Source organism: Linepithema humile, chromosome 2 (genome assembly GCF_040581485.1).
Source record: "Linepithema humile isolate Giens D197 chromosome 2, Lhum_UNIL_v1.0, whole genome shotgun sequence".
Taxonomy (NCBI): domain Eukaryota; kingdom Metazoa; phylum Arthropoda; class Insecta; order Hymenoptera; family Formicidae; genus Linepithema; species Linepithema humile.
Genome location: NC_090129.1, coordinates 18,668,114 through 18,687,339, shown reverse-complemented (window position 1 = coordinate 18,687,339; position 19,226 = coordinate 18,668,114). Strand labels below are relative to the sequence as shown.

The 19,226-nt window shown below is 39.0% G+C and overlaps 1 protein-coding gene across 4 annotated transcripts in view; it reads right to left on the bottom strand.

Moving 5' to 3' along the window:
- LOC105679089 (protein Tob1-like) overlaps window positions 1-19,226 on the bottom strand; it is a 159,076-nt gene that overhangs the window by 44,788 nt on the left and 95,062 nt on the right. For all 4 annotated transcript variants that reach the window (XM_012378881.2, XM_012378880.2, XM_012378882.2 and 1 more), the window contains one exon: window positions 9,436-9,502. The gene's annotated coding sequence lies outside the window, so the exon portion shown is untranslated. The remainder of the gene's footprint in view (window positions 1-9,435; window positions 9,503-19,226) is intronic.

Here is a 19,226-nt window from a genome sequence, read left to right as displayed (position 1 = left end):
GAAAGGCGGCTTCGACGAAAATGATAAGTCGCACGTTCCAGCTTTCGGATCGATACATAAATACGTAATGTCCATTTTTCAAAGGCGATAACGACGATTCTACTAAACCATTCAATTTTTTTTCACGTCCGTATCATTTCCGGGAACACACATTGAAAGCATTTGTCTCTTTCCTCGCGAAAGTTTTGAGTAAATATACATCGATTTTGAATTGTTTGTGGAAGCACCTAACTTTAATTATCCAACGTTAGATGATAGCGATCTAATAGCGATGGAATACGATGAATATTAGAACATACGGGAAGTACGATTTTTACGGCGAGTTCATCTGCAAGATTAATTCCTTCGTGCAACTTCAACAACGCCGGATAGCGTTAATAATAAAAAAATAAAAGTGTTACAAACGCACGCATTTCGTTGACGAAACGCTGTCAAGAGGTTTCGCCGAGGACAGGAGAGTAATAGCGCGCGATCATGCAATAAACCTGAAATGCGATTATCGATTATTGGCGCGCACTTATCAGAAAGCAACTACCTTGCTCTTGATTCCCGTCGACTCCCACCGAGAACTCTCACGAAAACGACCACGGCGAACATCATCGCTTGACGGTTATGTAATTTGGAGCGCAGTATCGTTCTCGTAATTTAACGAGATTGATATTAACGTGCCGTCCGATACTAATCAGACGTTCCTTTAACTCGGCGCTAATTAACGACGCTAACGTAATCTGTCGGATTTAAAAGCTTCATGTTTAAACATCTGTATCGACTTACGTTTTTAATTGCAGTAGTAAATTATGTAGAGATCAATCACTGCTCCACAGATTTATCACACCGCTCAAAATAACGAACTGCGAGGATAAGTCTAAAAATAAAAGGACATTTGGGGAATCAATCTTCTAATATTCTCACAAAATTGAAATGTAGGTCAATTTAAATTAAAGGAGTACTTTTATTTTTTGACTTTCCATCCGTATATATATATACTTTTTTTGCGAAATCACTAATATTTGAATAAAAGAAAAATTAGCTAGTTAAAACAATTGCTTTAAACAAAATGAATTAGAAACTGTATCGATAACAATGTGCAGCCAATGGCAAATATTATCTTCGTGATAATAACGTTGAATTATTTATCGTTAGAAGTGCACGTTATTGTGCTAACGAGACACGAACAATGAAGTAAGGACGAGGTATCGCGCGGCAGCTGAAAAGGAAAGCTACATTGGCATCTATGGCGCGTTTCTGCGGTGCGTAACCGTGTGTCACTTGACTCGCGCTAATAATCGATCGGCTGCCGATCGGCCTTCGAACATTGAAATATTGCGCACAACGTACCTGCGGCAATCCAATGCGTCCAAGGTCTCGCGATTAGTGGGTCACAGTGTACGATACGCCGTTTAGTCAGTTAAGCGGAGGCAACTGTATGCGATTAAGCACGCCGAATCGAATTAATCAGGATGAAATTAATGAATTTGTATCCGCGTATTCGGCATTACGTGCAGAACTGAAGGGGATGCGAGTAGAAATAAATGTACACGAGAATAAAATCAGTAGCGATCCTCGTCACTGCCTACATTAAATATTTATTTTATCACCTGACGACGTAAAGCGCAAACACACACTTAGCACATTTATCTCGATAATTACAGGAATTCGTTTATCTTTGATAATTACAGTGATAAAACGAAACGCGTATTCATTACGAATGTAGTGCACAAAAAAAAAACTCACAACACGATTCAGATTTTTTCAGAGTTTCTCTATTTTTTGGAGAAAGTAGAAAATTAAATTGTAAATATTTAAAGCAAGACAAGTTAATAGATTGAATTTTAATTTAACAAATTTAACTTTCCATTCTGACAAATACAGTCTGAAATCCGTAAATTAGATAAAACGATTTCGATGGCACGATATGGTAGAAATTTTTCATTCGCGTTATCAAGGAAATAAGCGGATGTGATTTCCAGCTTCGCTCTTGAACGGTAATGGATTCGATTCAGAATTGACTAACGAATTCTTATTGAGAGGTAGTCCGACGTTCTCTCCACCGGGCACTGTTATCGACGCGATAAAACCCGATTTATTTCGCGCGAGATTAAACTACCGTGGCTTGTCGTACCTCTCGGTGCCCGCATGATAGCTGCGTTCTAACGACTAAAGTAATATCGCGACGTGTCAGCGCGGTCGCAACGATTGGTGATTTAATCCTCCGCCAAAGTACAATATTTTTACCTGACTTTCCGATATGTGCAAACTTTTTCATATTTTGTACTAGCCTTCAATTTCAATGTATTTTTAATATAAACATTTTTAAAAGTTGTGAAAATTGATATAACAATAAATTTAATACAGATATAGTACAGTGAAACATAAAAAAATCTAAAAAAAATATATATATATTTGATATTTTTATAAGAAATAGATTATAATACGAAGAAAAAAGGCATATGATTATTTAAAAAAAAAAAATTATCATTAATGCGTTGAAAAATAAGGGTGAGACAAGTGGAACATTCGCGTTCTCGCGTGAACGGCCTTGAGACAGTGCACGCTTGCAATCGTCCTGATGATTATTTAACGCAACGGCATAAGCATCGTCGACGTAACGACAGCATAATTTACGACGTTACGCTATAGCGCGACATTGCCCCCCCCTTCTTGATATCGTTGTCGCACGCCGTAGATCGGCGTCCTTGAATTTTTTCTTCCGGTCGTGTCATAAATTTTGACAGTAGGAAATAGGCTTGACGTGTGTCCTGGGCTATTGTCCAGCGCCCACGAAAGGAAATGATGTCATTAACTGCGTATTTCAACAATAATACGGTAAGTACCGCCTGTACATTATTAATAAAGCCAATTATCGCTGTTTTCTTATTAGACCTGTTTTCTCTTCCCAACGCGGTGACCACTACCTTCGGAGTGCATATAAGCTTCAGCACAGTTCTCCGCGGCACGCATCGATTTTTTAAGATACAATAACAGTTTTTATATTCGCGCATTTTTTATTTGCACATATTTGCGATTCGATATTTTAAATCATTTTAAGCGGATTTAAAAGTCTCTCCTGTTTGCAGAGGAGTTAACAAAAATAATCGAATAATGAAAAAAGGAAAAATTATCTTTTAAATGTTATTACTTTAAATACTTTTAAGTGAATCAACTGCAATTTTTATTTTCAAGTTTATATTTGCTTCTGTATTTTCCATTTCACATCCGGCAAAATTTTGCAGAACATAATCCTACGTAAATACGAAGCTTTTACTCTGCACGTTCCGCTAAGCAATTTTGCGTAATTAAAACGATAAAAGATTACTTCCGAAAAAAATTTATGCAACAAAATACACTAAACTTTTAAACAATTGTACAGATTTGACCCGCCTGTGATAAAGTCAATCTTGAAAGAGTTTTGTATTCACAGATCGCGAGCGAGACAATGTACGCCGTTTAATTTATGATAATGTGATTCAAAAAGTGTTATAAGAAACGAAACTTTTTGATCCAATGGAATAGTACCGGCAGCAATCAGCCGACCGCCGCGAGTTGCAATAAAGTATAGCGCGATAGAAGCGGTAGCGACTGGATGGTGGTGGAATAGTACCGGTTAGCCTGTCACAGTCGGACGCAGTATCTTAATTCGGTGTAACGACATCTCTTATTACGAATTCTCCTCTCTGACAACGCGTTCTCGCAATGCAACGTGCGATGTTTGTAATTACTCGTTGCTTATTACGCAATTTCCGAGAGTTGGTCGTAAACGGTTCATACAAATCCTGCCTTTTGATAACGCTTTTAAATTGAAATTATTCTTTTATAGCGTGCATCATCTGCTGAGAAGTTAACGATCATGATACGATAATTAATTGTTGTATCGCCGCAAAAGTCATCAAGATCCTCTTCGAATCACGCCACTTGCGATCAATATTATATTTTTCCGACGTCGTGCGAAAATCGAAGTATAGCGTATATATATTATTTATATATATTTATATATATGATATATATTTAATCTTTTCTTCAACGAACGCCCTCGCTATATTTAATCGACTTACTTCGGCCAAGGTTAGGCATAATTAGAGATAAAAATATTATGACAGACGATGTGGCGCTACTGTTATGCCAGAGAATAACAATTTCTTGGCTGCCAACGCAAATAGCGTGACTGAAAATTTACTGATATTATCTAACATATATTAATGATAAAACATGTGACATTATTAACAGCGAATTCATATTAATAAATAAAAGTCGGTAAATTGATAAGTCAATCTTTTTAGTTAATAACAGATGTATACTTCAAAGTTTTCAAACACTTCATCTATTATCGATGGAATTAATTTTGATTATGTAATGAATTATTATCATGTCGCGTAAACATTTTTATCAAACTGGCGTTGTATCAATCACCGAAATGCGCTTTCTAAAAATATCGGCGTCAAAAAGTGGCAAATCAGATGAATTGTCGATTCACGATTGGTCAATCAAACATATTGTCGAGGTGAAAGAAGAAGATGAAGAAGATCAAGAGGAAGAAGAGGCAAAAGGCGGTCGTTCGGGACGAACGACTGCCAAAAGCAACGGTGTGGCAATCGCCCGCGTTCTTTTACGCTCTGCCAGCTCAGCTTCTCCGCTACCGTTTTAATTTAAGACCACCCCTTCAAATGTCACGAATACGCATTCCGTTCCGCGCCGCGTCTCGCTGCGAGATTGAAAACACTGCTTTCATGCGGGGGTACCTGCTGTCTGCCCCGATATTTCTCATATATATCCGACGTTTTTTGACCTCATCAAATACATCGTGCTTTAACAAAAGCCAGATTTCGCTAATTCGTTTTTGATGACGATCGTTCAGTATGAAACATGTATTTTTTTTTGTCGGAAACATAAAATCCTTTATGAGCCGCTGCATGCAAAGACACGGTTCCTTTAATCTCTTTTGCCATCAACAGTCATGAGACCCAATAAATAATTCCGACACAATCATTTGCATCGATTTAAAAAAAATGTAATAAATAATTTTGATATTGAATAAGAGAAATCGACACTTTGGAGCAGATTTGACAGATTGAATCTACATCTCGCTTATAAAATTATTTTATTTTTGTAAAAAGTATTCTCACCGTTAGACGAACGAGTGTAACGAAGAAACTACACATTTGTCGTGTCGGATTAGATGGCGGATGTGATGTCGGCGTGTTACACTAGACGAGGGGTGCTCGAGACAACGATACTATTACTACTCCCGGCGTTTTAGTGGACTCTAAGAAGACTCCAGAAATTTTCGACCTTCGGCGTGAGAGAGCGCGCTCGGTGAAATTCGTGCCAATCCCTTTTAATCGTGTTTACGAGCGCGACTCGCCCCGCCCGCTCCTCGTGCCTTCACGCGCAGAGCAACGGTGCAATTTCTAGTTTACGAGCGACACTGACTGCGCGACCGACGACGAGAACTCCATGAGGACTACGCTAACCTTGTCGCCGCTACTCGTCGGCGTAAAATATATATATATAACTACGCAGAGTTCACTCCGGAGTGAATATATTTTTTTTCCAGAGTATTATATGACCCCGCTATTGCTCCTATGAAAGTCAATGGGCTAGCAGGATGGCTATGAGGATCGAAATAACTTTGCCCGCATAGTTTATTCGCAACATCGTATATTAACCGCAGCATATCGTATTAAAATATGAATGACGACAGCGGTAGATAAAAGGAGATCATTATGGAAGTAATTTTAAAATAACGTCGGGTGTGTTGTAAATAAAGTAGAGAGCGCATGGGAATATAATGTGAAATAGAAATTAAAAAATTTAATCTAAATTTCTTTAGAAGCACAATTTTGAAGTTATATAATAGGGTTTACGTATTATTATTTATGTTTACAAAAATATAACCAGTATCTCGTATTTTCGCTCTCTCTACCTTTGACCGATAGATAACGCCTCCTCACTTGCCTCACTGATTAATCGGCGGCATGACAACAACGCTCATGACTGCGGCGCTATCTTTAGAATTTCGAACAAAACCGATAAGCGTTCGATCTCGAAATTTCGATTAAATTAATCGAATCTATCAGCGCGTGTTCCGCGGTTTCCGCACAAAATCGTAATAATGAACGCTCTTACCGCACCAAGTCGAGTGCCACGACGACCCACATTTATAAATAGAGAGGTCTCATCTCCGATGAGGCGAAGGTGCGTGCCGTGCGTCACCCCAGGAATATCACGGCCGACCGAGTGACCGGCTGTGCCAGCGTGAATGAGACTCTGACTATTTTGCGTGCACGCCGTGCCGTGTGCGTGCAATATCAAATTTGTCTAAGATATTCTGCTCACTCGTTATCACGAAGCCAATATAAAAAGCCTAATTAAAATTCGAGTTATTTTTCTAAATAAATTTTAAATAGTATTTTTGTTTTTATCTGACAAATTTTATTTTACACGCACGTATTTTTTCTCTCGGTTTATCGCGCTTTCTGAAACAAATCGAATACGCGGTCGTTCGTAATTTACGGAATAAATTTGAATACGAAATTTGTAGCGTAAATTTGTCACGTGAGATATCGGATTTTAAATAAAACGCAAAAGAGACTTCGCAATGTTAGTAGGGAACTTTTTTGTTTTTTTGCTATGTCATACTGATTGCGTAACAAGTTCAAAAGTTCGAGAATTGATGATCAAGAATCTCCAGAGAAACAATAAAAATTTGTTACTATAAATATCACGAAAATATTAAATACTTTTCAATTTACTAAGAATTATTGAAAATATTTTATATTATTTTTAAAATATTACAAAAATATTATTGGATGTTATTTGACATTTATATAAAATTTTCGTAAATATTTATATAAAGTTCTCTAAATCTTCACCGATCCTATTTTTTATCTTTTAATTGAATAGCATAAAATATTTCCCAATTATTTCTCATTATTTTGTGCGATATGGTAAAACTCGCATATACTCGATCTCGTATGTATGTTACAGTCCAAATAGTCGAGTGTCATTTCTTTCGACCCGCAATAAAGGCGAATGCGTGCCAGTTCTTGGGGTACTTTGCGAACGGCGGCGCTGGCGCGAGAAACGCCGAGATGGCAATTTATCGTCACATCGCGGGCACATTAAGGATCCGCTTGGCGATACAGTTGATATTTAAATCAACATGATGTGTCGTAATGGCCGAGACCGCGAGCATTCACAGGGGATTGGGAAGAACGACCTCGCCGTATTATTAGAAACATTATTATATATCTGTTATGTGGCGCGCGATATATGTATATGTGTGTTTTCCGGCTGGCATCGTGCTTCGTTCCAATCGTGTGCGCTGTAAACGTTCGAAATTATGGCTAATGGACGGAGCATTAAGTCTCGTACGCGTGTTTTACAAACGCGCGATCGAATGATAGATTTGTGCGTGACGAATGAAATCGTTAGATGAAACGTTAATAAATGAAAATGACATTTCAGACACATGTTGGACATTTTTTCGAGCTAATAATGCGGTCAGTATTTATTTTGTATCATTATTCAATAATAGATGTATAGTCTGTCGAAGAAACCTAGAGATTTCTGACTATTTCATTTTCCATCATTTTATCCTACAGTGCTTTTATGTTTCATCGCAAATAACGGAAACTAGAAGAATTATAGCTTCGGCACAATGTAAAATACCAGACGTTAAGCACCTACGTTCAACGTCATAATTCTTGAAATTTTAATTCCACGGTATTAAACTTTCTGCGAAACTTTCTTTTGATAAAAATTATGAATTATAAAAAAAGAGTCGAATATAATTTTATCACATATTAATTTTTACATGTCGAAAGATTATGTTATTAAGAACCGCGCGTGTTTATTTGCTTCCTTGTTATCTTTTACTTATTGCACGGAAGTAGATATCAATCCCTCTTATCGGACGGAAATTAATTTATACGTATTTGATAAATGAGAATTTTTGTTTTCAAAATCTAAAGCCGAAATAATAGATATTCATGAGACAAACTCGCCGAGTTGTCCGATTTAGTGCGGACAATTGTCTAAAATAAATTTTGCACCGAAATACGAGCTGCTTCTCTCCAGCCAGCTGCCATTGCGATTACATAGCAACTTTGTTATTTGCCCGGCTCTTTCGTGCATTGTGTGCGTTGGATGGACCATCGACTGTCTGCCGCTCTGTTAACTTACATGCCTACAAGCTTAACGTGGAAGTGAAAAATACCATCTGGAAGTCAGCCAGTGAAACTATTTCCAGAGCAAGTGGCATAAATAGCGTTGTTGTGGCGAACGAATGTTCGTTGTAGACCTCGTGCAAAGCGAGAAATTACTATTTGCGAGGCACCAAGGCGATAGTACTCGGGAAAAATGAAGCGCGATATATAATACTATTATAGAAACAGCTTTCAGGTTAGGAATTATGCACGAATACGAACACAGTTTTGTCTGAATTGTACTTTGTTTTATCTAAATTAACTCTTCAATTAAAATTCAAGTAATTAAATTATATATTCAATAAATTTGTAAAGAAATTTGATTATAAATTTACATCTAAATTTGTAAAAAGTCATAAATCCTACTAAATGGTAGTAATAAATTTGCAACTTGATAAATTTAATGTAGTAAATTTAAAATTTAGCCAAAATGTCACACTTTATGATTCGTGAGCAGGATTTTGATAATGTGCTCGCATCAGTCTACTTGCAACCCGATCATATTTATCGCGACACTTCCCGTAAGGATGTAGACACGTATCGTCGCGGACATGCGGCGGTTCGTGCGGTGTAAGCATCATACTTTTCCCGCTGATAAGCGCTCATGATAAAGCTCGTAAATCTCATTTATCAACCAAATGTCAAGTTGGTCAACTGGATTTGCGGTAGACCGAGATCAATGGTAGTATCTCGCGGGTTACACGTTTTATCGGAATCGATAGACCGATATCAAGGGCGCGCCGTATTGCGCTTTATTTAGTAATTACGTCCCACTTATGTAATTACGCAAATTGGTCTTATCGAATTAACATGCATACCGTATTTTTCCTCCTTTTTTTTGCGAATAAAAAAATGATCAATGTCATCCTTGTGCCGAACATGAGAAGTGCTGTTTATCTCGCTAATCGCGGATTCAAATCGGCGATACCGCTTGCCGGTTCCGAGAAAAGATCGCGACGATAACACTAATATGTATCATTGTGATCTGCCGGGATTTACATAACGCTGCATAAATCCACACCGGCGCGATACGCGAGTGCTAATGAGCGAACCGTGCGTGCCAAAGATTAATTGCCAGGTTTCCCCATAAGATCGCCGTATTTCGTTATCTTATAGGAAGTGCGCGCGTGTCATCTGAGAACTCAATCGAACATGAGAGTTCCGCGCTTTGTACACGCGACGCATTCATGCACACACGCGGCTATTCCATTATCTGCAGTAGGAAAGTTACCTTATTGTTCGCTGCTGGAGATCTGCCTTCTGCTTCTATTCTTGAGTTTCGCGCGTATGTCCTTCAACTGTAAGCACACAAAGAAACACTCATTTGTGGCGTTAGCACATTAAACTATATATCGATTATCAATCACACGCATGAGCTGACGAATCAATTTTTACTGCGGCGGAAGTAAATCGCGGCGTCGCTTAATAAAAAACGATAATTGTGACTTTACGCTCCGCCGGATAATATGAAAAGTGCTATAAATCCAGAAATTTAATCTACACGCTTGTTCAGCCATTATCGACGAAGATATTTCCATTTTGTTCGCAATTGACTAACTTTATATTTGTTCGCCGAATTCTTACAAATGTAACAAAATTTTTGCAAAACAACAAATAGCATTTGTCGCGTAAAACGGACATAGCAAAATCGCTAAACTATTTAATTTTTAAATTCGCAGAAACAATTGTTTCAAACGCAAGAAGTACTCGAAGTCGCTTTAAAAGAGTTCTGCAAAAAGGATGAAAAAATAGAAAAAGATTACTTAATACAATTCGCGAACGTTGTGGAAGTGAATCCGGCGAACAAAAGATCATAATTATTGCGGCCATGAACCAAGCACGAGTATTATTGGTAAAGTTCACAGATCAAAGTTCGTGTAGTCATGCGTAGTCGCGTGTGCAGTCAAGCTATTTATGTAATGTATTTACATGAACGGCTGCGAAACAATATATCTCTTTGAGAAAGGGTTTGCAGAGAATCTGTCACTTTTTCGGGTTTTATTGTTGTCAACTTATTCAATTGCTTCCTCTCAGTCTTCTATTGTTTTCTTTTCATGCAATGTTTAATAATACATAAAACTGACAAGCACATTTTCTAATTGTATTTTTAAATATTTTCTATAATAATATTTGCTGTAGCGTTTTATATATTTGTAGTAGTTCATTTTAACAGCGTTAAAAACTTGCGAAAGAATATTCCATAAAAATGTTAAAACATGCGAAACTATTGACAGCCATTTTTAATTCCATATATTTTAATAGCACACATTGTACGTACATATTTTTATTTTGAATTTACGATTTCCCTTGCGAAAGCGTCAATAGTGATTCAGCGATGTATGTGTCAATATAAACAATAGACTTCCCGTTATCGCTTGTTTGCGCGTTATTTAAAAAGAGCAGATGATGTAGCAGTGCCGCCGTCGCCGACGACGTGTTAAAAGAAACAACAGCGATTCTTTTAATGCGCTTTCGTGACGTCTGCACGGAGGAATGTCGTAATCTTTGCTACGAGTCGTCGAAGAAAATTCGCGAAATACACCCGTGAACGTGAGTCACATCCCCGTCGGCTGACCTGATCCAATTTCTAAATAATCTCCGAAAGAAACAAAAAACTCGCTGTCTGCACCCGCGCGATGAAATATAATCGCGAGGGAAAAGCGAGCGCCTGTTCGAGCCGGAAATAGCTTGCTCCGCCTTAATAAAAATTCTAAAACCGTAGAACGAATGCATCGTGTCCGCATTGATTGCCAATGCGCGCAAAAATACCTTTCGCTAAAACATTTTCTTAAAGCTCTTTTGAAAATTAATTAAACACCGAGATTTTTCCTCGTCGTACAATTATTTTTTTATTTCGCCTTTGGTAAACCGCAGATATTTAGAAAACGTTTTCGAGGAACTTCAAAACTGAAGAGGATCTGATGCTATCGAAAACCTCGACCGATGCATATCGAATCAAAATCGGCATGCTCGAAATAAATAGGAAGTCAAAAAGCACTGATGCAATCACATCGATCACTTTCGTCGCGCGAGAAATTCTGCGTTTCATGCGAAGTGGTACGATCGCTTTCATAATAGCGAGCGTGTTACAACCGTCGTGAGCTAATGCATTTCTTGCTAGGCTAGAAGTTTCAGGCGTGAGTGACATGGCAGGGAAAGTGATCGACTGTCCGTCCGTAAATAAAATCGAATGTCCTTTTTTCGCTGTCGCTGCGGTGGCCCAATCGCCCGTCGATTAGACAATGGACTTCGATCGCATTTGCTTGCAAACGGAGTTATTATTTCCATTCTTATCTACCACTTTTCTTAAGTACAGCAATACAGCGTCTCAGTAATAAGTTTTAATAATAAATTATTAATAAATAGCTGAATAATACGATAATTGAAGGCAATAACGCACAAAATAATAATAAATATAATGATATAATAATAATGTAATACACACGCAATCGTAATATGATAATTGCCTGTAAATAATTATATGTAAGAAAGTTTCTTTCGTAACGGGTATAAAATATATAGGGAAGTCACGACTTCATTCCTGCGTGTAGCAGTAAATCATTATGCGACGAATATTTGCATAATATTCGTGTTCGGAGTGATCGCTTTGCAGGCGGAAATGCAAGATTCATCTCGCGTAATCAAGCAACTTTCTCGCACACGAGTTCTCCAGGGTCAACGGTAACGTCGGGCAGACGCAAAAGAGGCCAACCATCAAGGCTCTTGGTCTTCACGACTCGGCAATAAGGGAAAGTACGAGAGGCTTTCGACGGAACGACCCTTTAAGGGGGCACGAGGGTAGTTTCGATGGCAGTGGGGAAGGAGCGAGAAAGGAGAGGTATATTGATCGTACCGAAAACATTCGCCCCAGAAACGGGATCCTCTGCATTTCTCGCCGGCGGCAAAAAGGAAAAACACGGCGAAGAGAGGAGGGGGAGGAGGAGAAATCTGGACCGTATACGTATATTTCGCGAGAGAGAAGATTTATTTGGACGCCAAGTATCGACATTCCGAAATCAAGTCGTTTCGACTCCGCCGCGGTGATTTAAATCCGCGACGACAGTCCGTGGAAATCTTTCGTGAGCGCAGCCAATTTAGCAGCGGAGGCATTTGCTCGAGAAAATTGCGACACACACAAATTGCACGTAATGGTTATTGTAGGGTGGCGGAAAAAATGGGGAAGGGAGCTCCGTCGACATCAAAATTTCCAACTTAGAATCAACACCGAAAGAATCGAGTGATATAATCAGAAAGAAAATACGAGATTTTCTCCTCTTATAATTCCCCGATTATTACATTGTCACGATAAGATGCGCACTGTGCGCTCGATACTCGTCGGTGTGAATATAACATAATTTCTCTAATTATATGCGCACGCAGAGTATGATAAATAGATAACCCGGTACGCTGAATATTATATGACGGACTGCGGAAAGTTGAAAAGGCAAACTATAACGAATCATACGGTTCTCATGTCATATTTAAATATACGAGCAGAGGTCGTACGAGGGTTGAATTCTCAAGGACGCGGTAGTGACGTAGGCGAGAGGGAGGGTGGTGGTCTATTTTAACGGGCGGTCGCAGGTGATCGATCGACGGGCGTCGTACCAACCTTGCAGAAAGCACCGGGTGGAATATTTCGTAACTGCTATTGCGCGATCTCCTATTCCTGTACCCTTATTCGCAATTTCGGGTCGTGGCACGCGAGGTTGTTGAACCGCGTTCGGTCACAGTTCGAGAGCAAGTTTCATTGCCGTCGAGTTTAAGTTCTCTATCGAATCGAACACGTCCGCATATCCGAAATTGATCGATCGTGGAATTAAACTGGTATAGTTACTGCTGATATTTGATTCGCACACGACCCGTATATGTCACGTGGAAGTTCTACATTGCTTCATTATGCGAACTATCGAATTGTTTCAATATGTAACATTATCTAGCAAATATAGCATTAATTAATATAAACAAATAATTTATAGTCATATAATTATTTACTAACGCTATGTTTAAATCTATATTTTATCTATAAATCTTTTAGCTAATTAAAATTCGAAAGATCCATTTTTAATACAAAGACTAATACTGTAAATACGCTTTTGCACTGTTTTGCGTGTAATTAAATAGTCGTTTTAAATTAATTAAATAAACGTTCTATACGATCGTGTTAAATGGAATCATTCGTTTAAGAGAAACCTACTTGGAAATCGCTGGAAAAAAAAAAAGGGACATGGCGAAGGAATCTAGGGCAGTCCGATAGGCCGTTACAGAGATAACACCGGCAACTACTTCTTTGGCAGCATTTCGGTGAACTGTTTCTCCCTTTGGCAATTTTCTCCTCTATCTGTGCCGGCAACGTACGTAGGAAGCCAGGTCGCTGGGAGCTTTTGTAACGTGGGCGGAAAAGCTCAGATCAATATCAAGCGCGAATTGGAACGTTACGTTGCGAAGATCGACCCGTGACCCAGTATGGACCCGCCCGTAGGTAGGGCGGCGATAGTAGCGCCATCCGAAAGATTATTTCACACATAGGGGTTGGAGCACGCACGCACGCAGAAGTCGGTCAAACGCGATATGCATTTTCCAACAGACTTTTCCAAAGGCGTTTGCATTGCAACGCGCCATTAAACACAATTATTTCAAATGTCATCCCGAATAAATTTGCATTAACAATATCGTTGACAATATCATACAATAGAGCGCTCTTATCAGCTCCGACTAGTGAGAAAAATACAATGCAACGTCAATGGCTCTTTTATAAACAAAATGTGATGCCGCTTTATTTGTCGCAAAAGTGCTCGTCTTATTTGAAACTAGAAAAGATCATCAAAGGGCTCTTTGAAGAGGCAAGGAAACTTATGCAAAGATTCAATTTTTCAAGGTAGATTATACTTTCCTCTTTCTCGTTTCACAAAAATTGATTCAAAATTGATTTCGTCTTTTTCTAACGAGTGCGGTGAATTAAATGAGATACATTATGTAGCAAAAGAGAAACGCACATACATTTTGCTTAAGTGTTTATTAGCATAAGAAAATTGGGAAACTACGTCACACAATATCATGTTGCAGGAAAGCCACGTGAATTATTTGCTCAGCTAAAATTAATTCCGCGCTCCCGATATCAAAAGAACAATCGTTAGATTTCTCATTGATTATCATTCATTTTCATTTGTAATATTCTCTTTAAATTTCAATCATTCTCATTTTTAAACTTTGAACCAAGCTTGTAAAAAACAAGGTTTGAAATTAATTCCTTATCCCTAGAGAAAAATATTATTGAATGTCTCAACCGCATATATTTCCTTTTTCTGAAAAATTACTAAAGTTTTTTACCAATTGGACACCTTATATGCAACGATTCAATAATATATGAATCAAATTTATCATATTACAAAAAAAATTAAATCAATATTAATGCCGCTTAATAATATTGCAAAGCATAATAAATATGCAGGAAAACAATGAGATTTCTGCCAGGAAAAAGTGCAACTGCTATAAAAATCGATTATGGTAGACTGCGTTATGTAATGCATCGAGAAAAAGACGCGACATTCGCGGACTTGCAACGACCTTGAGAGGATAGGTTTGGCAGTGCCGTGATGCATCTCGAAATAGCGGCGTCGCGTCGGCCTCGCAAAGGTTGTTATTGCCCGTCGTTCGTTCAGTTCGAACTAGTTTCTCGCAACGTCCACGGGCAAATGCAATTTGCCTATTCATGCGCGTTCGATGTGCATACACATGCAGACTTACGCGCTCATGTAACTTTCCACAGGTGTACGAGCTGATAACGCGAGCTCGCGCGCGGGTGCTCGCGACGATGTCGTACGACTTACAGTGCGCGTATACTACATGACGAGTGGAAAAAAGAAACAGTCACGATTCTAATTGAGATGCGCATAATTTAGCGGGTAAATGTCCACAGATATACGCAAATGGTCGCTTAAATAGCGCTCTCTTTTTCTCCGATAAATACATTACCAGGAGACACGAGCTAACCCGCGCGTACATTAGATTTTCATTTTTGCTTGTGAAAAAGTACGGAGAGATCGTATCCTTTACCATATTCCTTCCTTCGTGAATAAAACTTCGATTATAACAGCCTTGCGATACATATCGCGGCTATATCGAAATATCTTTCATTGTAAAACAACTCGTAAAACGCGCAAACATGATTTTTCTGCGATAAATTGCCTCACGACAGCGCAATATTGGATGTATTTCGACGCTCAGCGAACAACTGTATGCATTTCTTCCGCGATAAATGTCAAACAAATTACGTCGTTACGTATCTTAAATCGCATTATCGCCGAAACGTTTAGTGTTTGTTTACGAGATGGTGAAAATTCAAGCGATTTTTGCATCACAAGTATCTGGAACACCTGATTCAATACCAACGAACGCGTGCCACATTTGTCACATATGTTGCATTATGAAAGCGTTTATTCAGATAGAAAATGTTATTTAATACAGAAACGGTTTTTAAAGTGCAGCCAGCAAACAATCGTCTTTCCTTCTTCAATGAAAAAGCGACACGTGTAATTTTCTTTTAAAATTTGCATTTATCGACTAGACTTTGTCGGAAAGAAAAAGAAATTTATAGACGAACATCAATAGGGACAAACTTGTAACGTGAAAATTGAATCCTGGAACGCGTTTCCTTCCCGTGACTTAGTAATTTCATCGTCTTTCTTTTTCTCTCACAGTCATTCCGTTATCGGCTGTTGTCGATTCTAAATTTGACCGTTTTGCGTGACTGGTAAAACTCCTCTTAAGACAGAAACGGAATAAAAAACGTCCCCCGTCCTTCACGTCGCGCTCCCGTATTTCCTTCTGGTGACTACGCATCTTTACGTGGCTACTTTGAATTCACGCGAAGCGTGAACTTCTTACGTCTCCTGGAGAAATTCTGAGAAGACAGAAAAAAGCGATTGCACACGCGTGAAATGTTGGTTCGCACATTGGTTCGCGAAAAGACTCGATTAGAGTAAAACCGAAAAGAACGTAAGACATCTAGATATAATAAATATATATATCAAATGATATAAATAATTAAAATAATTTGTGATTTAATTTCAATCATTAATATAATTTTTAAAGTTCTCAATATTTACTATTTTAAATTACAAAATAATATTTATATTTATATTTAATTAAAATATATTTCGTTGGACATTTAAATTATTTACACAACGTTTAATATTCCTCAGCATGCATAAATATTTCGTAAAATTATTCGCGAGTTAAACGGTGCGCGATAGTTGCTCGTCCCATGTAATGTCATCGATTTTACCCTGTCAACCGTGGTTGTCACCGTCAGCGTGTTTTCGGCGCGATCCCGTGGTAATAAGGTTATCAAAACGCCAGGAACGACTGCGCTGCGCAGATAAGTCCTTTATTTACACGAGAAATTAACACGGGTTTGCACCAACTCGCGCGTGCTATTATTCGCCATACCTGTACACGTAATAAATTTCGCGAGATAACTTCGTCCGGACAAGAATAAATCCGATTACAAGTAAAACTGCCACTCATCGTCGTTATCTGGAATGTGTTCTTCTAGTTTCCGCGTACGTTTCTTGAAGACTAGTCGTTTCTCGAATAGAGTCGTCTTTTTTTTTCGATCGCACGCTGATAAAATTATACACGCGAATATATCAGCTTAGGCTTTCGGCGCGATCGACGCGAAATGACTTTAATAAAACAACGTCGCTTTATAGACTATACTGTAAATTGACGTTCCCTGTTATCGCGTAGTGCTGTTATATACTTAAGCGAAAGATATCGTCTATCAGCTGAAACGGTAATTTAATCCCAAAGTCCGGATTTCAATTCACTTTAAGAGTAAGACTGATGATTCAATATGCAGCGATCAAATACGATTCTTTGCAAATATTCTGGTTTAATTTGCTCTCTATTAGTGACGTGTATAATTTTTCCAGGTACATTCGATGGTGTTTAACATAAACAGTGACTGTGAGAAAATGAGTTGTCACAAGATGTTTAAATTAAACATCCCGTATATCAGTTAGCGCCGTTCAATGTTCATTGAAACATTTCACATATCGAAAATCAAATAAAAGAATCATAGATACATTACAAAATCAAAAAGATATATTATAAAGAATCATAGATATATTACCGTTGTCTAGTTGAAAACAATGGTTTTGCCATGCTATAAAATACGAAAGAATACCGTGTCTTCTCGGGACAAGTAAATAATCGTCGCGCAATATATCTCTATCGCGTTATACGATTATCGCATAACCCGTTTGTTAGCCGCGTTTGTTATCCTTTATCTAAAAGCGCCGTCAATTTGAAGAAACACTTGGCGAACACGTCGCATAGCTGCTCGACGACGTAGCATCGCGAATATCGCCGCGATAGAACACAATATCACACGACAATAAATAACGAGATCTGTATCCGGTCGGCCAAAAGACGGTGTCGTTTTGTTTGATGCACATGCAACGGCATGGCCGATTTCGTGCAGGTAATGCAAAATATCGGCTGCTATAAATTCGCCATGAATATCGCTCTCGCGTTCCCTAGCCTCCCCCCCCCCTCGCCCTTCCGCCCTCCTCGCAAACGACGATAGAACGGTGGTTCTAAACGCGTTTGAAAATTATGGCTTGTCGGAAAAGGCGATAGATGACGCCGAAACGAAAACGAAGCGCGCCGAGCGACCAATCACGAGGGTCTTGTGTAACTCGTGTGCGGCTAACTGATTGGAACGGGCGTGGGAGTATCGAATCGATTAGGTCGCCGATCGATTGTGTCGCGCTCGCTCGTTCGCCCGTTCGCGGAGAACACGCTCGTCCCGTCCCGGAAACTCGCCGCTATTGCTCCACTTTCGACGCGAGCGCCCGTGATTTCTTCGCTTCCCGTTCCCGCGCGCATTGTCCTCCTCCTCCTCCTCCTCCCCCCTCTTCCTCCTCCTCCTCTTCTCCACCACCTGCGCATCATTTTTCCTCTCGTCCGTTTCGCCCTCCCCCGACGCGAGTTTCAATTTTGCGGAAATTGAAGGTCGCTGTGCAACAGCAGGCTAATTTTTTCCAAACTTGACAAATTTTTCTTCAAATTTAATTCGTTTGCATTTGCAGATTTCACTGCGATATCGAAGCGAATGTTTCAACAATAAAACATAGTACCGTCATCTCTCCTTCAAAGCGTTCGCTAATGCTTATGCTAATTTTTTAATAAATATTCTACCTTGTTTTAAAATAGATCGGAAAAGTTTATTTTTAGGAAAACAAAACGCATGCGGGAACTCGAATATCGACGGGCTGGATAGCTTTTTCTGCTATAATATGGCAAGCCACGAAGAAACCTTGAATTCGCTCGAACAAACATCATCACGTGCCGACGCTTATTATCGTCGTATAATTACAAGAGAGTTATACGCGCGGGAGAGGTGCGCGCAACGAATCAACGCCGTCGCCTCGCGCTATGTATTTCATTTTCGCAAACTAATACGTTTTCCAATTAGGTGCGCGGTGATGTATCGACCGACGACGTCGCGTAACTTCGTCCATTCGCAATAACGACACCGAGATAGTTACGTAATCAACGCCGTATGTCACAATTGTGTCATCCATGCAATGCGACGCCCACGAGAATCGATTATTCCCTTATTCCACGATCTCGCCGGGAGAGCCTGCGAGAGACTGCGAGGGCCGATGCGATCGTGCAATTTTTCACGTGTCAAATACGCGTGTTACCCGACTTCGTCGAAGACTACGCCGTCAGTGGCGATCGATAGATGCATTACCATGCTTCAATATCGCTACGTTTCATGTTAAATGCAGCAGATTTCGAGGAAGCGAAAGTATAAATAATGTTGGTGCAGTGAAATGGAAGGGAAAAAAAGTATCGAAAAGATCGCGACCACTGACTCTGAAAAAATTTATTCCTTACCTCTTAAATGTAAAATGGATTCTTATCTCAAACAAATATAAAGATTGGAAACAATATGTGTAGTTATTTTCAATACTTTTTCTTCAAATTCGTCCAATTTGTAGAATCATT